Source organism: Solanum tuberosum, unplaced genomic scaffold, assembly GCF_000226075.1.
Source record: "Solanum tuberosum cultivar DM 1-3 516 R44 unplaced genomic scaffold, SolTub_3.0 scf00256, whole genome shotgun sequence".
NCBI classification, from domain to species: Eukaryota; Viridiplantae; Streptophyta; class Magnoliopsida; order Solanales; family Solanaceae; genus Solanum; species Solanum tuberosum.
In genome coordinates this window covers 358118-359413 of record NW_006239178.1, presented here as the reverse complement: position 1 = coordinate 359413, position 1296 = coordinate 358118, and positions in this window count along the sequence as shown.

The window sequence follows — 1296 nt, the reverse complement described above, 5'->3', positions numbered from 1 at the left end:
ATAATGCACAAGTAAAATGGTGGCTAACAAGAAAAATACAAGATTCGGTAACAACAAAAGAAATAAGGAGATTGGTATTAAATATATTAAATTTTACATTTACAATTGAAGTAATAAAAACTGATAAGAATGTTATTGCAGATTACCTATCACGACAAAGCTACTCAGACTGAGACTGAGGAAGAAGATACAATTGAAAAGATACTCAAAGCTATTACTACACTTTGTACAAAAGTGGATAGTATGGACAACGAGATACAAAAGCTAAAGACTAATGAAGATAATCTGAAGTCTAAAACTAGTATAAGTCAGCAACATGACTATAAAAATGCGGAGCTATGTCGATCGGAAGACAGGAAAAATCCAGAGCTAAAAGGTAACGTTGGGAAACACCTAAAAACCCATAACATTTGTTTAAATACAGTTGCAGGTACAAGCCAACGAGTTAATGAAAAACATAAGAACTCAAACTTAAACCAGATATTTGAAAAACCATTTACCCCAAGGCCAACACCAAAAAACATATTAACTATAGAACCACAAACTTCTACATACGCGAATAGCCTACACCATGACAAATGGTTTCCAAAACCATGACAAATAACTACCAAGAGGAAGACAAATGGTTTCCAAAACCATTCAAAAGAAATAGGAGCAAATGAGACAACCTGGATGTTTCCAGATATTTGATAAGACTCCTTTTCTTTTTATACTTTTTAGATATATTTTTATTTTTTACTTTTCATTTGGATTAGCCACTTTTAGGCAGGAGCAGAATATAATGGCTTGTTTTATTTATTTAAATATTTAATGAAAATGGCCCATGTGGTCCATACTTTTTAAAACAAATAAAATAAAATAAGAATAACTATGAATTATTGAAAAAAGAAATCAACAAGCAGAACCGCGGCGGCTTAAAGGAGAAGGAGAGAATGAAGAGAGAAGAGAAGGAGGAGGCGGCGGCTTTGGCAGCTACAAACTCGCGGCGGCTCTGGCAGCTGCTGATGACTCGAACCGGCGGCAACAACAAACGGTGGGATGGTGGCGGTGACGCAGATCAGAGTGGAGAGAAGGAGGAGAGAATGGGGAAATAGAAATGGGGGAAAATCACGTCTATGTCTTTCAGATATTTAATGAAAAGTGACGGACAACGTCTCTATGTCCGCCGCTTTTTTAAAAATAGTTGACCAACATTTTGACCAAAAAGCGACGAACAAAGAGACATTGTCCGTCACTTATTTAACATATTTGACCAAATATTTTGACCAAGAAGCGACAAACATAAAGATGTCGTCC